General features: G+C 42.8%; 1 protein-coding gene across 3 annotated transcripts in view; it reads left to right on the top strand.

Annotated features, from left to right (window-relative positions):
• TBL1X (transducin beta like 1 X-linked) overlaps positions 1–25,910 on the top strand; it is a 132,638-nt gene that overhangs the window by 63,643 nt on the left and 43,085 nt on the right. For all 3 annotated transcript variants that reach the window (XM_079972808.1, XM_079972807.1, XM_079972806.1), the window contains exon 3: positions 16,978–17,085. The gene's annotated coding sequence lies outside the window, so the exon portion shown is untranslated. The remainder of the gene's footprint in view (positions 1–16,977; positions 17,086–25,910) is intronic.

Below are 25,910 nucleotides of genomic sequence, written 5' to 3'. Positions count from 1 at the left end.
TCAAAGGGCTATGAGGTTCAAGTCCAGGTTAAAGAAGGCAGAACTGTGTTGGAGGTTGAAACTGCCTATCAGCAGTTAACACTTGGGCAGCAGAGTGAGTGGGCAGGCTCACTTGGTCACAGTCTTCCCCACTATGGTGAGGTGCATTGTATTTCTTTTTAACTTTATAGTAATTATTTTGAATGGTGCATCTAAACACATAAATCAGCACGCACGTGTTTTATACAGCTCCATGCTCTCTTTGGGGGTGTTTGCTTTTCCTCTCCACCCCCCTTTTGTTTTAGTTTTGTGATGTATCTGTGACCAGACTAAACTACATGTTGGGAGGCAAATAATGGAAAGGGGAAATGCCTCTTTAACTGAAGAATGCAAAGCAACAGAATTTTAAAAGCCAGAACTGTCTCAAACTTGTGGGCATTCAGTGGGACAGTTTTCTGGCAAGATGTGCTACTTTTCCACATGGAGGGACCTTTTAAATGGGATTTTTTGGTTAATGACCATCTTGAGTGCTGTCTCCTGAAGAGCTACAAAAGGAGGTTGACTTTATTCACATGAAGAAATGCAAGGAAAGAGGAACACATGTCTGAGAAGTCTCCTTGAGCAGGGAAATCAACCAACCAGTTTTTGCTGTAAGTTTGGGGGGCAGTTAGGCAGGGGAGACAAAGGGGAGCCTGTAAATACAAACTAGCAAATAGCAAATTAACAATCCACAACTGAGTCAGCAATACTTCCAAATAGTTTACCAAATAAGGGCATGGACTTTCAGTAGGCTCTCCAGCCTGCTTACCAGAAGGCCATTGTGGCTTTGTGTGTCAACGATTGGGACCTGACAGGAACAGGGCAGAGCTGCTGTGCTCAGGCAATAATTCATAGAGAATTATCTTTTGATCTAGAAGGTACCATTACATATACATAGGTTCATGAGCTCACTGCCACCAAACAATGTGTTCAGATGTGATGTCAGGTCAAAACAGATCAGTCTAACACAGGGATGGGAAACCTGTGCCCTTCAGATGTTGTTGGACTCTCAACTGGCTATGATACTATGGCTTACGATTTCATGGAACGTGGTTTTTCCTTTCTTACACATGAGTCATATAAATATCTGCAAACATACCTAAAAAACGAATACTATAGATGGACGGATGTGTATCCCAAATCTGTATTTGAATTGCAGAGTGCAGTTCTAGAGATGAGTCCATCTGTTGCAGTTTGCTGCTTATTTGGGGAGCCAGGAATTTTTGTGGTGCTGCGTTTTTCTGAGCAGGTCAATATATTATAGGACTGGCCCTGGAAGAGGACCGGTGCATGTTTTTTGGCTCACAAGAGTAGTTCACTTTTGGATGGTATCCTTAAGCAGAACTGTTTTGTGCTGGAGCATGCATTTATGTTACACTGCACCCTGTATTCATGATGCCGGAAGAACAGCAGCAAGTCTAAAGTCATTTTTACAAGGATAATCATCCAAAGCCATAGAGCATTTCAGAATTATTGGAGGAGAATGATGAATATTTGCTTGTCTTGGCCTTAGGCTTTCATATGTTGCAAATGAATGGTAGTGATAGCCTGTGCATTTTACAGATTTTCTTTAAAAAATAAATGTATAAAAATAAATCAAGGCAGGCAGCTTGGAAATACTTAAAGATTACAAGGGAAAAGGAGCTCACAGGTGTGTTTCATTGACACTTGCCGTCTGCTATGGTAATAACAAATTTTATACTGTAAACCTAGAAAACAAAAATACTGAAAAAATACTGAATGCTGAAAAAATTGAATGTGCCAGGCATCCTGTGCCCATGTGTTTGGTCATGTTGTTTGGTTGCCTGATTGTCATCTTCCAAAGCGACTACTCTATTCCAAACTTAAAAATGGAAAGCGTAATGCTGGTGGTCAACAAAAGAGGTTTAAAGACTCTCTCAAGGCAAATATAAAAAAAAGTATTATGAACACCAACAACTGGGAAGCACTGGCCTGTGAGCGCTCTAGTTGGAGAACAGACTTTACCAAAGGTGTCATGGGCTTGCAATGCTACTTGCATTGCTAGAATAGTATCAATGCAGTTTTAGGTTCTATAATGTTGCACTGATATAACCACATCCTAGAAGATATTAATTAATGCAAGGTACTTAATAGCATGCGGGATGCGGGTGGTGCTGTGGGTGAAACCACAGAGCCTAGGACTTGCCGATCAGAAGGTCGGCAGTTCGAATCCCCACGACGGGGTGAGCTCCCGTTGCTCGGTCCCTGCTCCTGCCAACCTAGCAGTTCGAAAGCATGTCAAAGTGCAAGTAGATAAATAGGTACTGCTCCGGTGGGACGGTAAACGGCGTTTCTGTGTGCTGCTCTGGTTCGTCAGAAGTGGCTTAGTCATGCTGGCCACATGACCCGGAAGCTGTACGCCGGCTCCCTCGGCCAATAAAGCGAGATGAGCGCCGCAACCCCAGAGTCGGCCATGACTGGACCTAATGGTCAGGGGTCCCCTTTACCTTTAGCAGATATTAATTAATGCAAGGTACTTAATAGCATGACTTTTGAAAGAACCAAAAGCCCAGTTGATGATATATATTTGCAAATGATCCACCAGAGTTCAGATACTGTCCATTATGCAATTAGCTACGTATGCTTATGTCTAGTTGGCGACACTTATAGACTGTATCTGCTTTGCTCAGTGACGCTGCTTTTATTGGCCGCATCTCTTACAAAGGGCTTTTAAGATGGCAGGAAAGCAGTGGCGTAGCGTGGGGGGTGCCGGGGGTGCCGGCCGCACCGGGCGCAACATCTGGGGGTTAGGGAAATCCACGGGTTAGGGGGCGCAAATGCATGGGTTAGGGGGCGCAAATTACTTGCCTTGCCCCGGGTGCTGATAACCCATGCTACGCCACTGAGGAAAGGCTGTTGTTCTGGGCATTACACAATTTCCATCTAGATTAGTTTTGTGTTAACATTTTATTGGTTGCACTAAATCAAAGAAGTATATTTTCCGATGACTTCTTGTGGAATACTGGGGCAGAGGACCTTATTACAATTATTTTCTCATCCGGCATGACTCAAATGCTGTCACAATTGCCCCAGCAGCTATGTCAGTGGATGGGCATTGCTTCATAAAACAGTGGCCCTTCCTTTTGAAGCAAATTATGCCATATGCAAAATCAAATGGGAGAGTCCTTCCAGGGTCATACTACTTCCATCTGCAAATGGACATTGAAATATGAATATACTGTACAAAAATGAATCTGATTGGCATTCTGAAGTGACTTCCACAACTCTGCCTCATGATTTTGCTGAAGCTGTAGTTTAGAGATAAATGGCAGACTGACTCACACAGCTTGATTTCTGATAGTGGGCATAGCCAAATCTCCAGTTGTAGATTCTCCACATGGGTTATTGATCTACCTCTGCCCTCACAACCATTCACAGCAAAGTTCAGGGGTTAATTTGAAATTGCAGTGGACTTCACAAGCAGATGACAAAATGTGGACAGGCATAAAACAAACCTGACGTCTGAAACCACTTGAATTATAACTCTCAGAGCTCCTATGATTCCCAAGATGATATCAGTCAAGGCTGGGGAACCTGTGACTCTCCAGATTTATTGTATTTTATTTTTAAGACCCACCAACTCATAAGAAAATATAATGGCAAGGCATAATAAAAACATTCAAACAAAATGAAGTCATAAAATACAGAACAAATGACCAACAAGTGAATCTAATTAATGCTCTGACAATGCTTGGTGAAACAGAAGTGTTTTCAGCAGGTGATGAAATACACACACCTTTTAGCTATAGAAATATGGCAATGCATATTATTCGACTTTAAGGGGCTTGTCTATTCTATCCCCAAAAAAGGTGTCTGTGTCCTCACTTGCTGTTTTGTGTGGTATTGTTTATCTGCTGAATCTCCCCGTAGAAATTAAACTGTTTTTGTTATTTGAGGAAAGAGAGTGAGATACACATTTTTGATTAGACCATGTAAGCTTCAGTTACATTTCCCTGTACTAGCTTTGAAAATACCATGTAAATTTTGTTGATTCTTAAAAGTCCCCCAGTTGTCTGTAGCGATGTAATGCAAAAGAGTTATGAATATCTTTGCTCAAAAATCAGGAAGTTGCTCCAACAGGGGGAAGAATTATGAAAATATAGCATTGTTAGTCTTTAGCCAACCCCCCCCCCAAAAAAAAACATTATGCCCCACATAAATAAAATACAAAACAGTACTTCCAGTGTTTTTGATGCTCATTTTGAAAGCATTCATGATGCTCACTTTTATCCAACAGAGGTAGCATATTTTATAAATGGAATGTCATTCATTTGTTGGCAGAAGTCTACAGTATTGGCAAATAGGGGATTGCGAACATTTGGGCAGATATGGGGGTTGCCAACATGGTGTTGGTGGAATTATTATTTTGATTTATTAAATCAAATCATTTGCCAGTTGTTTGAAAACAGTGTGCAGTGCTAAGATCCAGATCATAAGCTGAACTGAGATGATGTGAGATATATAAACGCTAGTGGGACCTGCAACAGAATGTTGCCATGTGGATTTCTTGTGTTCAGGGTTCCTTCCAGCTGCACCACACTAGCTGTTTAGCTGTATGTGGTGCCTGTTGCCCCGATACTACCCTTCTGTGAAAAACCAATTACAGTATGGTTATGTTTAAATTCTGTGAATAAAACAATGCTAAAAGGAATCCGTTTGCTTAATCCACTATGACGTTTTGCTGAGAAATCCGAACCCCTTGTGAATCAAACCTGGTATGTCAGCTGCTATGTGATGATATGAAAATATCATTTCTCCAGTTCTTTACAAAATTTAGCGTTTTTCAAAGTTTAGCATACAGACTCAGCAGTTGTTAAAACCATTTTAAAAACATTTATTGCACTGCAGTATTGGTTGGAAAAATAAAATGGAGCGGTGGGGAAACTAAATCAGAATTTGGTTAGCAGCTTACTATTTACATTTCCCTTTCTTTGCATTCTGAACTTGAGGATCAACTCACCTCTTAGCAGGTAGGGGCTTCCACCATGTGAAATTTTTAGAATGCGTTTGTTTCACCACATTTTTTGAAGTCAACATGGTCTTTCCCTGTTCACGACGAAGATGGCGCAGTGCCCTGTGGGGCCGCTTAGATACTACATGCTCTCCCCATGTGTTGTGGCACCTGCTCCCACATTGTTTGGTCCCATGTTGAATTGGTAGCATCTGCAGAGAAGGAATCACATGGGTCAGGCAGACGACAGGATTCCTTCCCATGGCATTGCTGAGCTAGCAACACCATTTGCAGATATTACCAGTGTCAGCTGGGAGCAGAGCACTGCAAAAGTAACATACGAGTCAGGTCTTATAACTGGCACACTTTTGGAATGCTTGTTTTCCATAGTGGCTTACCACATGATAAAAGCAGCTGCAACTTCTTTGCCAAATGTCATGTTATTAATGTGGCTTGTTACAGGTTGATAGACCCCCATGCGGATGTTGCTATTCCTAGGTTCCGTTTTACAATTAGTTTGTCGGGGCGAAAAGTTTGCTAATTTATTCTGTATTGAATTCGCTTGCTGGTGGAGGTTTTAATAAACCGCAGCCATACTTTTCAGCTTGTGCCGTTTTTATAAGCTATGACAGAAAGGACAAAATATATAATGGGGCTTTGGACTGCGGTCACTTAGTATGTGGACAGGAATCAACATACAGTGGTACCTCTGGTTACGTACTTAATTCGTTCTGGAGGTCCGTTCTTAACCTGAAACTGTTCTTAACCTGAAGCACCACTTTAGCCGATGGGGCCTCCCACTGCTGCCGCACTGCTGGAGCACGATTTCTGTTCTCATCCTGAAGCAAAGTTTTTAACCCGAAGTACTATTTCTGGGTTAGCAGAGTCTGTAACCTGAAGCGTCTGTAACCTGAAGCGTATGTAACCCAAGGTACCACTGTATACACTTTTCAGAAGAGAGTGCCCCCAGGCTTCTGGAAAACAGGACACCCAGCACCACACAAATCCATGACCTGGAGGCCTCATTTCCATTGTAATTTTTGGGCAAGTAAGAAACAGCAGAGTCCTTTCTGAACATTGGGCGAGACTCCTCCAGTTTCTGACCTTTTCCATACCTTGCAGAAATAACAGATGATTCACTCTTACAGAGGATAATGGGGGAAGGGAACTGTGGCCACGCCACACAACAGTTGGCTGACTGGCAAGCTGAGCTAACATTTGTGTACCCCTGTCTGTGAAGAAAATGACTTTCTGTAAGCACACACACATTATGGATAAGTGGACCCCCACCCTCACCCCCTAACCTATCATGCCCTATTGCACTTTCTTGTATGGGATAAAGTTCTCTTTCCCCACATTTTTTTATTCCTACCCTCAAAGACGAAGGCACCCAGCCAGCACGTGACATGAGTTATATGAAAATTCTTTCTAACCTGTTGGAAAAAGGAATTGAGCCATATCCGTGGAACCCATCTGTGTCGTTATTTTTAACTATGCTATATTGAACATGAATTGAACTCAGGGTTAAACCACAAGGGAAATACTCTTTCAGTCTCTGTTTCTATTAATACAGCGTGGTACACCTATGTAGGTCTTATTTTGCTGCCACTCTGGTTTATATTCCATAGGAAACATACTGCCTGTGGCTCAGGTTCAGGTCGTTGTCTTAAATCTGTTTGAAACCAGTTTTCTGGTCCATCTGCTCTTTAAATTAACTCAGGACCTGTTCACATAAGGCAATTTTCCCATCATGCCACCCATCCCAACAGTTCCTAGGTATGACATCAGAAAAGGAAGAGTGCTGAAATATCAGTCGCTATTTCCATTACTGAGTGAATTCACGTGTTGATGGATCACTGCATAGTGCTCTCCACATCAGTGGCGTAGCGTGGGGGGTGCAGGGGGACCCGGCCGCACCGGGCACAACATCTGGGGTTAGGGCAAATCCAAGGGTTAGGGGGCGCAAATTACTTGCCTTGCCCCGGGTGCTGACAACCCACGCTACGCCACTGCTCCACATGATCATGTGCAATAAATGGAATAAGCAGTTAAGAGAAAAACCCTGTATGAACTGGCCATAACATCATAATGGTTTATGTGTGTCTGGAATTAGTATCTCCTAGAGGCCCGGACAGCCAGAGGTTCTCCTTTAATTCAGGTGATATTTTTCGTTGATGTACAATCGGAAAAGCTACCGTAACAGCACTGAAACTGAGTACAGTGGTACCTCGGTTTACATATGCTTCAGGTTACATACGCTTCAGGTTACAGACTCCGCTAACCCAGAAATAGTACCTCGGGTTAAGAACTTTGCTTCAGGATGAGAACAGAAATCGTGCAGTGGTGGCACAGCAGCAGTGGGAGGCCCCATTAGCTAAAGTGGTGCTTAGGTTAAGAACAGTTTTAGGTTAAGAACGGACCTCCCGAACGAATTAAGTACTTAACCTGAGGTACACTGTAATAGCACTTCCTTTCATTGGGCTTGTGGCTAGAACAAAGTTAGCGATAAGTAATAAAGCTTTTAGTGTAAAATGCATTCCATTCCCCCCCCACACACACACAACTCACCGCTGTCAAGGCCAAATATACGCTGTTGTCTGGTAATAGGTGTTACATAACTCCACCTCCCCGCCTGCCACTTGATTCCTTTGTAGAGTTTGCCACAGACCTAGCAGACATATCCATGGCGAACAATACATCATTATGTTAACAGTTACATGCTGCCAAGTGCAAGATGGCTTTCTGACCTACATGTAATGGTTCCAGCAAAAGAAATATACTCACTATGCCTAGTGGTCCATTTTTCTGCACATAAAAAGTCCTGCATCCACATGGTCTTGTTGACCACCCTGGTATTAAACACACAGGATTTATTTTCTGCACTATACACATAAAATGGATTCGTTTGGTTGCTTATTTGTTTTGTGTAAATCATTAGTTATGGTTACCATATTTCAAAAAGTGAAAATCCTGAAAGAAAAGTTGTTGAGCATTTTTTGGGAAAAGTTGTTGAGCTGAAAATACATTTTGGGCTGCCATACACATGGATTTCCCCAGACATTTTAACTGATTTTTGACAATTCCGCCCAGACTCTATTATCAGCGGACAAATCCTGGATATGTCCGGGATATTTTCCAGACGTATGGCAGCCATACATTAGTATATATTAAGCAAGCAATTGTTTTCTGGTTTGAATATCCAGAATAGTTCTGTTCCTGACAAGCTATGCTATTAATGAAAAAAGGTAGGGGTGTGAGTGAGTGTGTATATTCCTTTTCCTTTCTGTTTACCTGCTCTCAACGATGCAATTGTTTTTAATAATAATAATAATGGCAAGCTGGCATTTTGACTACAGCAGTATTAATGGAATAGGGTCCCTGTTACCAATGATTCAGTCATCTGTCAGCCTGATAAATGGATTAGTGTAAGAGGTATTCCAGCGGGGAAATGTAGCCCATAGGGCTTCCAGCTAATTATATTTAAGTTGTTTAGTACTGCTGGGAAGCAGCATCCAGGCAATTGCTGAAAGCTTTGATGCAACGTGCCCCATTAGAGTTTGTGTTCAGAAACTCATTATCCTTTCAGGCTTGTGCTGGATGGATTCTAGGAAGCTGACATGAAATGGAGAGCAGCAATAAATAGCCAAGAAGACATTTTAATTCAGCTTCTGATCCATTTTCCTGATTCAGCAAGTATTGGCGTGTATGATTTGTATGCCATGCCTGCGTTTGAGGGGCAACTATGCTTTTACTTGGTGTGGTATCTTTACAGATCTTTTTACGCTATCATGCATCCAGATAATAATGTGATTTGATCTTTCCAAATCAGAACTTAGATCAGGAGAGTGCTATGCATTCCGGGGATCCCAGGTGGCCCCAAGAGCACAAAGTGCCTTTCCTAAGGTATCTGTGTCTGATCGCTTAATTGCAATTGTCTCCTAAGTGCCTGACCTCGCAGCCATTATCTGAGCCTTATGACTTCAGAGTTTCACTAACTCTGGTGTGCTCCTTGTGGGGCTGCCCTTTAAAACCACTCAGAAGTTAACAGCTGTTTCTAGATGCAGCTGTCAGTGGTAGCCGCAGAGAGCATATTACACTAGATATCAGATGTCAGTGTTTGCTTTCGGATGCAATTCACTTTATTTACCCCTATCCTCATTGTGTGGGCATTGCATCTTGCTGGCTCTCTCAGAAAGCCATGCCAGTTTAATCTTACGGGTATGTTTCCTCGCCCCATCCCCCAATGGCTTGCTTAATCTTGCCTATCCTGGTATGGATACAAGTTATTTTTAATGCGTTCTCGAAACGTGATTGACTGACAGGTGTTTCTAAAAAGATGCTGTATACAGTGGTACCTCAGGTTACATACGCTTCAGGTTACAGACTCCGCTAACCCAGAAATAGTGCTTCAGGTTAAGAACTTTGCTTCAGGATGAGAACAGAAATCGTGCTCTGGCGGCGCGGCGGCAGCGGGAGGCCCCATTAGCTAAAGTGGTGCTTCAGGTTAAGAACAGTTTCAGGTTAAGAACGGACCTCCGGAATGAATTAAGTACTTAACCCGAGGTACCACTGTATTGGGCGTATGCCAGGCACTCATGACAGTAAGAGGGTCGATAATGGAAAAACATACCACGTAGTAGGTGTTCCTATTACATTTGACTTATTTCCACACAATGTGGTTGTGAATCTGCTGTTGCCTCAGTTGTCCAGTCAACCTAGTGATTTATCCTTCCCAAGAACAGGCCATGGGCAGATAGACAGTCAGAGGAAGGGTCATCTATAAGAAATTGTTTTTCTTGCATTCCATAGGGACATAAGAAGCTGTTTTACACCAGATCACTATTATCTATATGATGGGCAGTTTTTCTCCAGGGCTTCAGAAAAGGGACATCCCTAGCCTTAGCTGGACATGCCAGGGATCAAACCATGGGCCACTGCATGCAAAACAAATGTTCTACCATTTGCGGCCCTTCCTTCCTTCCTTCCTTCCTTCCTTCCTTCCTTCCTTCCTTATTTATTTATTTATTTATTTATTTTCTGTGCCCTTCCCTCTTTGCTTTTACTGTCTCCATCAGGCATGGGCAAACTCAGCCCTCCAGATGTTTTGGGACTACAACTCCCATAATCCCTGACCACTGGTCCTGTTAGCTAGGGATGATGGGAATCGTAGTCCCAAAACATCTGAAGGGCTGAGTTTGCCTATGCCTGGTCTACATTACTAAGTCTTTACTTCCTTTATGAAAAAGTCAGCTTTCTATGTACCATTTATTATGGCTCCCCTACTTTCCTAGCTTTCCTGTTGTGGCTACTTCTGCTAGTGGAGTACCATATTTTAGGGATTCACTAAAGCTAAGCGACGTGCTCTTCCCATAAGCACTTCTGCAGTGCCCCTGATGCTGTAGAACTCATAATCTCAGTCTCTCAAGACACACTATAACCCCCTCCCCTCAAATGTATTGCGTTGGTAGTGTATCTGAAACTGGAGCAAAACCTTCCCATTATTTGTACTGATTTGCTTTCAGATTGTTTGATTGACATATAGGATGACACACTGGGAGCTGCCTTATACCAAGTCAGATCATTGGTCCATCTAGCTGAGCACTGACTGAAAGAGGCTGTCCAGGGCTTCAGGCAAGAGACATTCCCAGCCCTGGTGATGCTGCAGATAGAATCTGGGGCCTTCTGCATGCAAAGCAGGTGCAGTGCAACTGAGCTACTGCCTTTTCCTTTATTGCATTTCTATTGTGCATGTTTAATAGAATATTGTTTTTATTGATTCATTGTGGGGTATGGAAGTTTCTTTACTAGTAATAATAATTTTATTATTTGTAAACCCACCCACCCCCATCTGACTTGGTTGCCCCAGCCACTCTGGGTAAAAAGGTAAAGGTAAAGGTACCCCTGCCCGTACGGGCCAGTCTTGACAGACTCTGGGGTTGGTGCGCCCATCTCACTCAAGAGGCCGGGGGCCAGCGCTGTCCGGAGACACTTCCGGGTCACGTGGCCAGCGTGACAAAGCTGCATCTGGCAAGCTAGCGCAGCACACGGAAACGCCGTTTACCTTCCCGCCAGTAAGCGGTCCCTATTTATCTACTTGCACCCGGGGGTGCTTTCGAACTGCTAGGTTGGCAGGCGCTGGGACCGAGCAGCGGGAGCGCACCCCGCCGCGGGGATTCGAACCGCCGACCTTCCGATCGGCAAGCCCTAGGCGCTGAGGCTTTTACCCACAGCGCCACCCGCGTCCCGCAAGCCACTCTGGGTAGCTTCCAACAAATAGAAATAAAACTTCTCTATACAGGGCTGCCTTCAGATGTCTTCTAAAAGTTATATAGTTACTTATCTCCTTGATATCTGATGGGAGGGTGTTCCTGTGGCAAACTGCTTTATGTCCTTTAGAGATAGAAAAAATATTAGCTATAAAAAAGAATGAATAAATATAAAAATGGGATCCTCTTTCTATCTTCTATATACAGCTGCAGAGGTACCAAAAATGCCTGTGGATTGCTTGGTACACACCATCTCTTAGTTTTATAGACTTTTTCTTTCTTACTTACAGTGTGTAGTCCTCTGCAGAAATAGGTGCACTTAAGTTCATGGAAATCAATCGGTCACCAGACTTCTGCCAGCTTGGTTAGCAGATGGGATCGAGTTTCTATAATTACTGTGGATATTGTCTGCATCCATTGAGGAAGAAAAGAAGACTAGAATAAGAAAGGGCAGAGAATGGTGCATTTATGTAATATTCATGAGCACGTTAATTTCCCCCCTTCAATATTGCATGTGCACTGTCTGTGTGAATTCTCTACATATTTTCCCAACTGTGAGCTGAGTATCAAGAAACAAACTAGGTTGCATTTGTAGCTGTAAATATATACATTATTTTATTCTGATCTGTACGGCTCTCTAAAAAGCAAGTGTGAGCAAATCTTGGGACCAAGCAATCTCTCAATAAAACAGATGCTTCCTCTGCTCCAGGCCTGATGTCAGCACTCTGCATGCTTGTGGTCCATGTGTTCCAGTGGTGATGCCTACGTTGGTTTGCCCACTTGGCATTTTCCTCCAAACATTGCTACCTATATATACTGCTGGCTTAGGCCTATGGCAGCAAGGCCACTGGCTTCAAAACTAGGCTTTTTACTGTGGGAGCCTGTACTACCTGGTGCCCAGATGACAGTGGGTTTGCTGATAATAGCAAATTTTCGAGGGCAAGTGTAAAGTGTGGTATGTTGAGGCAAGAAAAATACAGTATACACTCATAGGGTCTGAACTGGCAGTGACTGCCTAGTTATGAGGGTGTAGTGTGTCTACTTGAAAATGATGTTGATCGTTACGAGGGAAGTGCCAATAGCATAATGTTATTATACAAATCTTGGTGAGTACTGTGTACAATTCTGGTCTCCACGCCTCAAAATGTCTGTTGTAGAACTCTGAAATGGTCTGTAAAGGTCCATCAAAATTATTGAGGGGCTGGAGCTTCTCTGTGAGGAAAGGTATGGGGGCTTTTTTTTTTTTAGTTTAGAAAGATGGTGAACAAGGCAGGACTTGATAGATAAATATAGGAATCTGCATGGTGGCGGGGAAAGTGGATAGAGAGAAACTTTTCTCCTTCTCTAGAACTTGGGGCTTTCAAGTGATGTTTAATGTTGGAAGCTTCAGGGCAGGCAAAAGAACAAATTTCACACAATGCATAGTTCAACTGTGGAATGTGGTGCCACAATATGTATTGATGCCCACCAACCAAGATGACTGTAAAAGAGGGTTAGATAGATTAATGGAGCATGAAAAAGTAAAGGTAAAAGACCCCTGGATGGTTAAGTCCAGTCAAAGGTGACTGGGGTTGCGGCGCTCATCTTGCTTTAGGCCGAGAGAGCCGGCATTTGTCCACAGACAGCTTTTCAGGTTGTGTGGCTAGCATGACTAAACTTCTTCTGGCACAATGGAACACTGTAACGGAGACCAGAGTGCACGGAAATGCCATTTATCTTCTGGCCTCAGTGGTACCTATTTATCTACTTGCACTGGTGTGCTTTCAAACTGCTAGGTTGGCAGGAACTGGAACAGAGCAATGGGAGCTCACCTTGTTGTGGGGATTCGTAGCTCCGACCTTTTGATTGGCAAACCCAAGAGGTTCGTGGTTTAGACCACAGAGCCACCTGCGTCCCTTTAATGGAGGATGTTAACCATGATGACTACATTTAGTCTACATATAGTTGGAGACAGTAAGCTTTTGAATACCAGCTGCTGGAAAACACAGGAGGAGAGTGTGCTGATGCGCTCAGGTCTTTCCTGTAGGCATCCCGCAGGGACCTGTTGCAAACAGCAACATTATCAGAAACGGAAAAAGAAAAAGTGATGTTGGGAAAAGACTGAAAAGCAGGAATGTAAGCAAAAGCTTTGTGTGCTAACTTCGAGAAAATGGCCCTTCACCCACACAGCAGAGAAAGAAGCATAGGTGAGGGTAAGAGAAAGAGAAATATAAAAGAACAGGAGAGTTGTAGCATCTCCATAAAGGTGGCAATGATAAACAGATAACGGGGGCCATAAGAAGAACACAAGGGAAAGGGGGCTTGTTGCTGCTCCGTAAGTAATTCGTATTGAAGTAAGATTCAAATATGAAATCACTTCAATGATAAAACAATAACTGAAAAGCTAAAAAAAGGCATTAAGTATGAAGAGCATAAGTATAAAGGCTGTGCCAAAGGCCGAGTCATCTTCTAAGAAGCACAGATAAAACACCCTATGATTTAGCTACAAGAATATAATTGAAAATAACAAAGGATTCTCATTTGAATTAAAACAGGAGGCGTGGGGGAAAACAGGGGAAAACAGATTGCAAGTGGCCTAGAACAGAACTGGTAGAAATAAGACATGGAAAAAGAATAAAAAGGTCAATAGCTGCCCCTTCCCCCAAAAAAGAAGAGAGGTGGTTATTGCTCTTTTTTTTAAAAGAGCACTGACTTAAAAGGAAAGAACTGGAAGAAAGAGTGTGCAGTACAGAAGGGAGAATCGATGGGCCAATAGATTTTTTTTTCTCTTTAAAGTGGGAACAAGATCAAGGGAACAGGTGATTTCATATCTGGTAAAGTAACTGGAGAAAAAGAAGGTGTGTCAGATGGTAGGGTAGCACACATTGGTTTCTGGCCTCCAGCTGGTGTTGAAGTTATCCAGGCAGGATGGGATAGGCTGCTGCTGGAGCGAAGGTGTCAAAGTCACCAATACATTTCTTTATGAGGTAATATTTAGCCTGCTAATTATGCAGGAAAATGCAGTGCGAGTGAAAACTGGTACAGATACCATGCAGATTTTATCCTGGTTGGTAATGAGTTTCTGGATGGTTATTGGAAGCGGCCATTCCAATGCCATGTGTTCTTGGATGGAAAATCACAATGCAGCTGTGTAATGCTTTGCTCACAGATCTCTTTGTGTGCCTGTCTTCTGGCCTCAAAACATCTTTCTTTCTATTTCTTCTTTTGGAAAACATCGTGGCCTCATTTTTTTCCAGCTTCATGGCATGTTTATGGATGAAAACGCTGCCGTTTGCTACAGACTGTGATATTCATGGAAGAATTGGAGGTTATCCTTTGGGGAACGTTTGTGAATATTAAAGCTGTTCATCATTTTGAAAGAATACAAAACATTCGTTTTATGAATTTTGCAAATTAGCACACCTCTCCCTGTTTTTAGGAACTGAAATCTGCATCCCCATACAGGTTGGAGAGAGATACAGCGTGTGTGTGTGTGTGTGTGTGTGTGTGTCCCTCCCACTAAACTGAAAATGTCCCAGTTAGCATTAAATCACCTGTGCTGGTGGTTAATGTTATGAGGGCCCTTCCCTTTCAGGGATGGGCAGCCTGCAGAAAATGCTCTCTATCCACCCATCTGATTGCTACCTTATTCCCTAATAACTACTTCTGTGTGCCATGAATCAGCTCCTAGGTTTGTATGATCACAAGACATCTTCATGATTTGTTGTATTATCTAGTACTGTACATTTGAAGTGTTTCCAGAATGGGAATTATGTTTTTTTTCAGTTGGCAATGGAAGGAAATATAAAAGGTTAATGATGTTCTACTTATGTAAAAGGAGCTGTTGCTTTGTTGTTCCCTCTGAGAATGCTCACACTTATGGGACCAAAATGGACAAAAAGGGAGGTCTCAGCAGATGGCTGGGAAACACCGAGGTTTGCAGAAGTGTGGAAAGTCTTCGGGGGGGGGGGGGATAAACCAAAAACACTCCAATGAGTTCCGCAAGTGCTCAGCTGTGCACAAAACACTGACTTGCTGTTAAAAGAGGAGAAATGGAAAGTCAAGGGGAAGCGGGAAAGGAATATTTAAAAAGGAAGGTGTAGATATAAAAGGGGTAGAAAGAAATAGCCAATTGCTATAGGTAATTTCCTGGTTCTCTGGCTTTTTGTTTCTTTTTCAACTTCCTCAGCCTCACACATGCGTACCAGAGATACTCTACCACATTTTACTGCACATGCATAATGCACATGCATAGTGTAATGTGAAGTGATTATTTATTTATTTTTAAAGCAATTTAAATAAAATAATAAGTTGTTGAAATATTACAATGATAGAAGATAACAATAATTTATGATAATTTTCCATTAGTTGTGAGCTTTTTTCAGACAATTAAACATGCAGCCACACAATACCTGGCAGATAACCCAGCTGCATCCAACAATTATATTTATTTCTATTTTTGTTGTTTTTAATAACTTAAGATAACATGCTCTAAAAATAAAAAAGTAATAGAGACTGACTTATTCATACTATTTACTCTGAGATGTGAGCTTATTTTCTATGCCTCAGTGCACTTGGAAGTGAGCCCCATTAAATTCAGTGGGACTCAACTTTCCTGCAGACAGGCATAGGATTGTACTGCAAGGTTTCTGCACATGTGACTTTAAGACACTTTCAGCAAACCCTTCCATTAAAATAAAAACATTTCATAATGGTGGCATTGAAACTATTATTCAGTGATTAGTTTAATTTCATAAAATAAGAAAATAGTTTGAAGAAGTTGGGTTGGTTGCAGGCATCCTTTTTAGCTTCTTTTTATTGGTCCTTTTTTGTTGCTCTTCCAGTCTAAATTTTAAGATGAGTGTGGAAAAACCGATGGAGAGTTATGACTACATTCGTAGCCCATCTTTCTTCCATCATGGAACTCAAGGCAGTATACATGGGGTTTGGTGTGGTCTCCCATCCAGACACTGATTAGACCCCCCACCTGCTTAGCTTCAGCAAATGGCTGCATTATTTGTTCTCAGACCACACCTGGTCTTATACTGAGTCAGATCACCGATCCATCAATTCCAGAACTTTCCACTCCCAGCAGGACTTGGGTACAGATTATTCCTAAATTTGCTACGTTTGTTTCTCTCAATTGGAAAACCTGGGGATTTAATGTAGGGACTTTTTGGATAGAAAACATGTACTGTAATATTGAGCTGTGGCAGTTTCCTCTTAGATATGAGCTATGGAGTGCCTGCAGCACTTTTTCTGCACATACTGGGGTAATAAAAGAAGCCCTGGGCTACAACAGTACCAAAACTGTAGTTTTGTGAACTCTAGTATTGTCCTAGTTTCCTGGAGAAGTAACGCTGGTGTAGTAGCGAGGTATCCCGGCCAGGACTCAGAAGGAGTATGCCATACTTCTCAGCTTTACCCAGGTGATGTGGAGCTCAGCTGTTCTCCAACAGCTTCTACACACCTAGTGTAACATAAGAAAGGAACCAGAGTGATCTGGCATGTCTCACAACTTCTCTATGTTCAAGTGTTTGCATACCAGTAGCCATGATGCCTCTTTTTAGCAGAACATATGAATGTACTAGATTATCCCTTAGTTAGGCAGAACACAGGAATGTACTAGGTTATCAGTTAGGCAATCACATGATGTTGGTGATTGGTAATAAACTGGACATGCATGGTCTTATCTTTCTGTACAAACTTGATCTTATTAACCATGGCATCCTCTCGTTCTAGATTTCTCCATTGTCGAATGTAGAGATCTCCATGGTAACTCAAACCCCCAACCTCTTCTCAGCAGCCTGCAAGAAGCAGTTTTCAACAGCTCAGAGGTCTCACGACCAGGTAATTCAAACAATTAAAGAACTGGATATCTATTGGAAATAAAGTAATTTCTACATCTATTCCATAATAAATGAAACACAGCATTTTGATTCCTTATCTAAGTGTTGTACAAATGCTAGATTATAACAATTGCCATTTCAGAGATTATTAGAAAAACAGAAATCACCATAATTGTTTTTAAGTGGCAAGACTAGTGGAGCTGAATAGTTATATTACTGGGATAATCACAAATATTCCACCAATAAATGTTCTTCTTTTGCATCTCCTGCAGCATGGTTGGTGTTAAATAATTGTCATAGTAACCTTCTTACAGTACGGTACAATACGATACAATGCGAGAATAATTGGGTGCACTCTTCCCACCTTGGATCAAATCTATGCTTCCAGGTGCCATAAGAAAGCTGCAGAGATAGCGCAGGATATTACGCACCCCAGAAATTATCTCTCTCCGCTTCCGCCTTCTGGAAGAAGGTACAGGGTTATAAAGACTAGGACTAGCCATCTGAGAAACAGTTTCTACCCAAATGCGATTTTGGTTTTAAACACAGTGTAAGGAGTCTCTATGGGAGTATATTGTATTTAAAAATGGGGTATCAGAGTTTTTAGGGGGCTAACCAGGTTGGGATAGCGCTTGTTTGTTTTTGAATGTTTTATGTAGATTTTTCAATTTCTTTGTTCTGTATGGGACAATGACAATAAAGATTATCGTACTCCAGAAAATAAATGGGAAACATGTTTTTCATGGTGCCTAGGAAATATCACAGTTCAAGTGAATTTATGGTTCCTGGTTCACTTATGTATCAACCAGATTTCGATGTTTGTTGTCAAATCTGCCTTTAGACCATAACATTAAGTGGGATTTTCCTGTGTTAACAAGGTAATTCAACTGACGCCTAAATTAGCTTACACTTTCTTTTTCTTCAGTTAAATACCTTGTTAAAAAACAGATTGATTTGTATAATATGATAAATACCATGTTCTGGTACAATAAATGGGGTGGGGTGGGGTGCGGTGGGAAGGGATAATATTCTAAGTTGCTTTGATCAGAAGATGCCTAGAGAAATTTATAATATATGACATACGAAAGATTGCTGTTTACCATGTCACAGAGAGATAATGGAGAGATAATTTGCATTTGTGTTCTCCTCAGTTCAAAGTAGGTTATTAAACATTAACACACAAAAAAAACCCTTCTGAAAACTATCCAGGTTCATAAAACTTTCTGCTATTTTGCTAGTTTACTGTATGCTACTTTCAGTACTGATCCAGTACTGAGTCACATGGCAAATGATTTTCTTGAATAACAAGCTAGCACGACTGTCAGGGACTCAGCGGGAGCGCAGGGAGGAGAGGAGATGGAGAGCGAGGGGGAGCAATCCGAGGGCAGCGTAGGAGAAGATGACAGCAGCCCGATAGATTCCACGAGCCTCTCCAGCGAATCGGAAGATTCACAGAAGGGGGCGCCGATGGGCAGGGCAAGGGGCGACCCAAGGGGGACACCCCAGAAGCAAGGGGCCAGCGGGGACTCCCAGAGCAGCAGTTGGAAATCAGGACCAGCTTCCCCACCAGAGCGTAGTGGGAGGGAGGAGTCCCAGGTGTCAGAGCCCACATATGCACCACCAGCGAGAGAAGATGAGTCAGGGTTGACCACGCCTCCATCGGAGAGCGAGTTAACGGTCAAGAGGAAAGTTGCAGGCTGGGCGCGCGCGCCAAGTTCAAATGTACAGGCGAGCGGCACAGAAGGTAGCCCGGATAGGGAACCAGGTCCTAAAGCCCGCCGGAAGGAGGGGCAAGAATCATCAGGGTCAGCGTCAGAGGAGTCCAGGAAGGATGAAACCCTAGCGGGCAGGAGGGCCCAGAGGAGAAAGGAACTTAGGAAGAGGTGGAGCAAGGCGAGAGTCTTAAACTGGTGTGGAAGGGGAGGAGACTCAGACGGGACTTCGCCGGTCTAAGGTCGAGACGTAGAGCTGCACGCTGCGGCTTTAAAATGGAAACTGAACCTCAATAAAGACTTTTGTACATAACTACAGCCTAGCGTTGGTCCTCTGTGAGCTGGGACCTGGAGGCAGCTCTGACAACGACATTTATAATAACGAATATGCATGGCCCTCAAGGCAGAGTACCTGAACTCTGTAGCACTACTAAATCAGTAAGCTCAGAATCACTTCAGTGGGTGTAGAGTCATGCTGCAGGATCCCAAACAGGTGCCATTTTGGAATCTATACCCTTTAAACAACACTATAGACTTGTGTACACAGGACTTCATTTTCTAAGTCATCGTGTAGCAGAGAATGCTTATTTATTGATTGTATTTTTAACCCTGGTGATATGCTCTTTAGATGAAAATTATGTATATTGACCTGTTTTCCAAATTATTTGGATGTTTAGTCACCTTAAGAACACTCCATTTTCTTAAAAACAAAAAGCTACATAAAGTCAAGTTCACTTCTAAAAGTTGTTGGACAAGTAATATTTATTTATTTTAATCGTACATGCTTCCTTTTGACCTATTAAAAAAAGATTAAACATCATTCTAAAACAATAAATATAACCAGATGATGATGATACAGAAAAACATCATCAGCAGACAAAACGCAATAAAACAGGTAACATAATAAAAACAATAAACTGACATAATAAAAGCCATAGATTAGCAACAGAAGCAGTAAGATATTAAAAATGGAAAAGAACTGCAGACCATGAACCAGTAATTGGAAAACTTGTAAACCGGGTGGCTTTAACTTGGTGCCTGTATATCGATAACTTGAAGTGTCTCTCTTACACGTCTGAAGAAGGCATTCCATAAATGGAGTTTGATAACCAAAAGGTCTTATCTCCAGTGGCACTTTGCTTAACCACTGAGGGTGACTGACTACACATGAAGAGGGGCCTCATTTGGAGATCAAATATCACACTAACCCCCTCTGTAATGAGAAAACAAGTCCCCATGTCAGTATATTTGTGAAAAACACTTCCGTCTTCCATGAACCAGTGAGACCCAATGCAGTTCCATCTCAAGAAGTTTGAGAGCTGATGTTGTGCAGTTGTGAGCAGCTGCACTGGGGGATTGTGCAGTGCCTTTCGCATGCATTGGATTCACTCGCTGCACTGTTCTAAAAATGAGGGCCCCCACTAACAGAATGGCAGTCACTCTCTGTGTTTGCTCTGTTGGAATTACTCAATAAAACAGCAGTAGCTTTACTATACAAAAATAAAATGTCACAGTGTCGTCGTTTTGTTCCTTTTAACCATCAGATAGTTTCGTTCTCGATTTCAGACTTCTTGTGGTTCACATTTTTCATAACACTGTTTCAATAGCTGCCCAGCACACCCACGTTCAAGTAGGCACTTGGAATATAAATAATGTTTGCTCACCAGCTATATATTTTTTTTCTATATTGCGTTCCCAGACCAACAAGAGTAACTACAGATGAGTCACTGTGTCTTAATATCTACATTATATGATACCCCATGATCAAGGCTTAGTTTAATATGCCAGATGCCAAATTCCAAATGTTAGACTTGTCTGCAGTGGCGTAGCGTGGGGGGTGCAGGGGGGCCGGCCGCACCATGGGCGGGGGGCGCGCTCGCACTAGCAGCTCTCTGCCCCTACTAAAATCCATGGGTTAGGGAGCCCGCGCTCGCTCGGCTTGGCGAGGAGGTCGCGGAAGGCAGAGAGCAAAGCCTTCTGCCGCGGGCGAAAAAAGGAGAGGAAGCCGGGCGGGCTGGCTGGCTGGCAGGGGTTTGGCTGCGCCTGCTGCTGCTGTTGCCGCTGCTGCCAGGCTTTGACAGCTTGGCGAAGCGGAGGGAGAGGAGCTTTATGGTAATTGCGGCTCTCTCTCCACTGGCCTTCTGGGTAGTGAGCCGAGCCGAGCAGGGAGTCTGGCGAGGGGGCGGGAAGAGACTTTTCCCCCTTTTTTCCACCTCGCCTGGTCAAAAAGGAGAGCGGAGTCTCCTCAGGGCGCCCTCAGGCAGGGCAGGGCAAGGCAAGCAGAGCGAGGAGGAGAGAGAGGGGAAGGGGGGGAGCAGCCAGGAAACGCCGCGGTGTGGAGGGGGAATCAATTAAGGAGAGAAAGCGAAAAGCCTTGGAGAAAGGGAAAAAAGGAAAGAAAAGAGGCAGCTCCGGGAGAGCGCGGGGGAAAGAGCTGCTGCTGCTGCTTGGGAGAGTAAATTACTGTACTTGCCTTGCCCCGGGTTAGGGGGCGCAAATTACTTGCCTTGCCCCGGGTGCTGACAACCCACGCTACGCCGCTGCTTGTCTGGAAGTTATGGTTTTGGCATTTACCTCAGGGCATGCTGGCTTTACCCTGCAACAGTTGAATCTCCCTCATGCTACTTCACATTGCTGTACTGCAATCACCTATCGGTAAATTCTCCTTTATGTACGTGTTTCAAATATCGTTTTGAGGCTGAGACTCTCAGGGAGGAGCAGGACTACCGGTACTTCCCACCCCCACCCCCGAAACCCACAGACTTCAATGGAAGCTGAATTGGCTAGAGCTGTAAAACATGTTCCCTGAGGAGAATGTAATTGGCAGATTGGCTGTGGCAGGCTTTGCTAGATAGAAGGCCCCCACGTCAAATGGTTTTATGCCCATCTAGAGCTGTACAAAGATCTTGCCAGGGTCCTGGAACCAACAAGCTTGCCATTTAGTTCATTGGAAAGGTCCCAGTGTTCAAAGTCTTTTTTTTGTTTTTTGTTTTTTACAAAGAATTTTCCCTCTAATTTAACTGTAGCATCATAGAGAAGAAGAAGAAGAAAGCATTATAGTGAAACCATAGTGATCTCTATTTGATCAAACCTCATATTTATCATACCTGGTGATATCATGCATTCGTTTTCACTTACTGATGGATGACCTGTACAATTGGTCCCTAAGAAGTGCCATTTCAAAAGCCAAACTGGAAATGGTGCAAATACTGAGTTGAATACCTCGCGATGTGGCAAATGCATGATAGCGTGCTTGCTTAGTAAATATAAATACTTTGTAAAATACTGTGATACAGGCACAGTTGCTCTTTGCCCCTCACCCCACATGTGATAAGGATTCTTCTGTCCTAGCTACTAATATTTTCTGTTACTGTGTCATGAAAATGTTCGTCCTGTCTCACTCTTTGTCGCTTCAGTGTTCAGCCACCATTTCCAAGCTTGTTCTTTATGGAAGCAATTGTTAGTATCTTGTCATATTGTCAGCATCATAAATAGTGAATGTGTATTAATTTATATTTTATAATATGGTTTGGCTTCAATATAAATATTGAACATTTATTCTAAATTTATTATAAATATTGAATGTAAATATTTACTGTTACTAGTAAAACCATTGTGTGTGTATGGGTTATATCCAAAATTATATACAAAGTAGATCCATTAATAAATAAGACTTTTAAGTCAGGCATAGGCAAACTCAGCCCTCCAGATGTTTTGGGACTACAATTCCCATCATCCCTGACCACTGGTCCTGTTAGCTAGGGATGCTGGGAGTTGTAGTCCCAAAAGATCTGGAGGGCAGAGTTTGCCTATGCCTGCTTTAAGTCACTGGTTTCAGTGGATCTACGCTGAGAACGACCAACTCAAATATTAGATGTCACAACTTACCTCAAGGTTCAGTCTTGTTTCCTATGCTTTTTAATATCTACATGAAACCAATAGGTGAGGTCATCCAGAAGTTTGGTCTGAGGTGTCAACAGCATGTAGGTGACACACAGCTCTATCTCGTTCCCATTGACTTGTCCTGGGGAGACAGTAGAAGTAATAAACTGGAGTCAATTCACATTAGGTGGATAGGTGTTAAGAAGCTGAAACTTAATTCAGACAAATCAGAGGCCCTGTTAGTCAAGAACACTGGCAATTTGGATGTGGTGGTTCAACCTATTCTGGATGGGATTGCACTTGTCTTGAAGGAATGGGTTCGTTGCTTGGGAATTTTGCATTTCCTGGATGCTCAGGTGGTGGTGGTGGTTGGTAGGAGTGTTTTATTATTATCATTAGTGTCAGCAAATACACTAGCAGTGCCATTTATTAAAGAAGGCAAATTTGGCTTCAGTCACTCATTCTTTGGTTACTTCCAGACTGCATTGTTGCAATGTAGTCTGAGTGGGGCTACTGTTTGAACACAGCCCAAAAGCTTCAGTTGATCCAAAATATGGCGACCAGATGTTTGTCTATAGTTGTTGCAGGTCAGAGCTTATTACTTGGGTCTTATTTCGGCTGCGCTGGCTTTGATGTGTTGGTTCTAGCCTATAAAGCCCCAAATAGCTTAGGGCTGGGTCATCTTAGGGACCGCTTGCTCCCATATAAGCCTGCCCAGGAATTGAGATGCTGGTCACCTTGCTGTTGGTGCCATTGTGGAATATCTGACAGGGTCTCTTCAGTGGTAGTGTCGCAACTGTGAAATACTCGCCCAATTCAAATTGCCAGATTCCCTTATTGTGACTCTTTTGCCATAAATTGCCTTATTTTTTAAAAAACGAATCTGTGTGAGAAATTGAGGAAAAAGGTCTAACACTTAATGGTGTCTTGTTTAGGCAAGAGGAATCTGGGTCCATGTTATCTCCTGCACCGCTCACCAAGCCTCTGCTTAGACTTTTTTTGGGTAGAGCAAGAGTTGTGCACTGCAGAAGAGAGTGGAGAATACCTTTTCCATGAGCATGCATTGCATATAAATCTGGATGCAGGAAACCCTGGTTTGTTTGTTTGTTTCCCACTCCCCTTCCTCTGCCCACCTGCAATTCTCCTGTATATTTTGCACTCAGTAATGAGAGGCTCAGTTCAGAGATCAATCCATCTGATTATCTGGTTCTTGATCCCTTTGCCCAGAGCATGTCTGCCACCCGCCGTGCTAATTAACAGGTGACACAGTTAGGTTTAAAGGCAAAGAGGACAGCTGCATCTTTATGCCCTCCCCTTACTTTGCAGCTGTCATAAAAGACACACAAGATTCCTCAAGGCCGCATGGCAGATTGAGGATATCAAGGGCAGTTGATATTAACTGTGCCAGTACATATGGGTTAAATGTTTCTAATCGTCCCAAATACTGTATGACATATGGGTTAGCAGAATATTTTTTAAAGCTGTGCTTACATAGTAACATTATTGGTAAATTATATTATTGTATGCTGTGCTTTCTTGGCACGAGATGAGATGGTGAAGACTGGAGCAGGCTTTGCAATTTGGTGCGACTTATAATGATATTCCATTTATTGCTAACAATGAAAAGATAATAAGAGTTAAGCGCTTGCTTTCTGCCTGACATTTGCTTTGCATTTTGGTTACAGCTGCTTTGCGTTTCCTTATTTTGAAGGAGACATGATGCTTTAATTTTTAACTGGATCCATTAACAAATGCATTGAAGTCTAATATGAACCTGACAGGCTCTCAGTTCTGAGGAAAACAGATCGCATGATTGTGGTGATTCCCTTGAGCAGGGTGTATGTGTGTTCTTTAGTGGGTTTACGTTGCCTGTTTCTGAAGCTGTTGTGATGATAGAACCTGTAGGAGAGAAGGGATACAAATGATAATGTAGTGAAAGGAAGGATGGAGGATTGGTGCCCAAAGTGGGAGGCTTTTGGAAGTTGTGAAAAGAAGTGAAATGGTTATACCAGACACCGTTATGTACACCTGAAATGGAATAATTGCAGATCCAGCCAACATCCCACTGCACTCTGAGCACAATATATGATTGGTATGTTTTCCAAGGACAGTTATTGAGGTGTAGTGCATTCTCAAAGGGGTGTGTGTGTGTGATTTACTTCTTCATTTTTTAAAAAATGTTTGAAGAGCAGTTTATTAAGCCTTTCCATATCAAACAAAAATAAGCCAAGAAACAATAAAAACTTGGAGCATAAACACCTACACATTTGCTTACATCAACAAATAAAGAACAGAAAAACTCCCACAAATATTCAACCCATGAATCTCTGCAAGTATACAACCCACAAATATACAATACAAAGTAGAGCAATCAGGGAATCGTCATAGAAGTAATCAGCTAGTCAAGCGTAAAGAGAAAGGGGGAAATTCAGCCAGCCTGTAATATCACACCATAAAGCTGCATGGGTCGATGAAGGAAGGCAATCATACCCCTTGACTGACTTAATAGAACAAAATCATTTCTCATAAAACATACTTTGTTTTCCTTGGATTATTGTATGTTGACAAATACATTTTCCCATAAGGGCCGTTTTCTTCTTAATTTGAAATGCCCAGGGACCTGTTTCTCCCTTGACCTGAACCCATGGCAGTTCTCCCTTTCAAGTACTCTATTGGGCTGTTTTTCATTGCCCCCCCCCCCAAGTTTCAAAACTCAAAAGTAAGGGGGAGATGGCCTAGGGAACATTTGCATAGAAGTATGGGTGTTAAGTGGGACGCGGGTGGCTCTGTGGTCTAAACCACTGAGCCGTGGGCTTGCCAATCAAAAGGTCGGCAGTTCGAATCCCTGCGATGGGGTGAGCTCCTGTTGCTCGGTCCCAGCTCCTGCCCACCTAGCAGTTCAAAAGCACGCCTGGCGAGAAGGTAAATGGCGTTTCCGTGCGCTGCTCTGGTGTCGGTGTTCCATTGCGCCAGAAGTGGCTTAGTCATGCTGGCCACACGACCCGGAAAAACTGTCTGTGGACAAACGCCGGCTCCCTCGGCCTGTAAAGCGAGATGAGCGTCGCAACCCCAGAGTCGTTCGCAGGGGTCCCTTTACCCTTATGCGTGTTAAGCGTGCTACTCACTTGCCATAAGTTTGCACTCCACATTCCTGTTGCTTCAGTATATGGAGGTTTCTTAACACACCTTTTCCAAGGTAACATGGTTGAGAGTTCACCCCTTTTTATGCATA

This window comes from Podarcis cretensis (genome assembly GCF_951804945.1).
Source record: "Podarcis cretensis genome assembly, chromosome: 4".
NCBI lineage: Eukaryota > Metazoa > Chordata > Lepidosauria > Squamata > Lacertidae > Podarcis > Podarcis cretensis.
Note: the sequence above shows the minus strand (reverse complement) of the source record. Positions and strands in the feature narration are given on the sequence as shown.